Below are 241 nucleotides of genomic sequence, written 5' to 3'. Positions count from 1 at the left end.
CCCTTTCATCTGTGTGCTCCTCTCCGAGGTCCCAAAATCTTTTTGATCATCCAAACATGGTGCTCGTGCTGCGGTACAGGGCACTTCACTTATGTAGGTCCCAAAATTTGTTGCTCCCAGTGATCTGCTCACAGGACCGTTAACCGCCCATCCTAATTTTGTCCTAACAGCAAAGGGTTCACCTCCTCTCCCCCTTCTGACCTCCAGAGGCATAAGTGCTGAGGGAGCGTCCTGTCTGATC

Source organism: Penaeus monodon, chromosome 23, assembly GCF_015228065.2.
Source record: "Penaeus monodon isolate SGIC_2016 chromosome 23, NSTDA_Pmon_1, whole genome shotgun sequence".
In the NCBI taxonomy this organism is placed as follows: Eukaryota; Metazoa; Arthropoda; class Malacostraca; order Decapoda; family Penaeidae; genus Penaeus; species Penaeus monodon.
Note: the sequence above shows the minus strand (reverse complement) of the source record.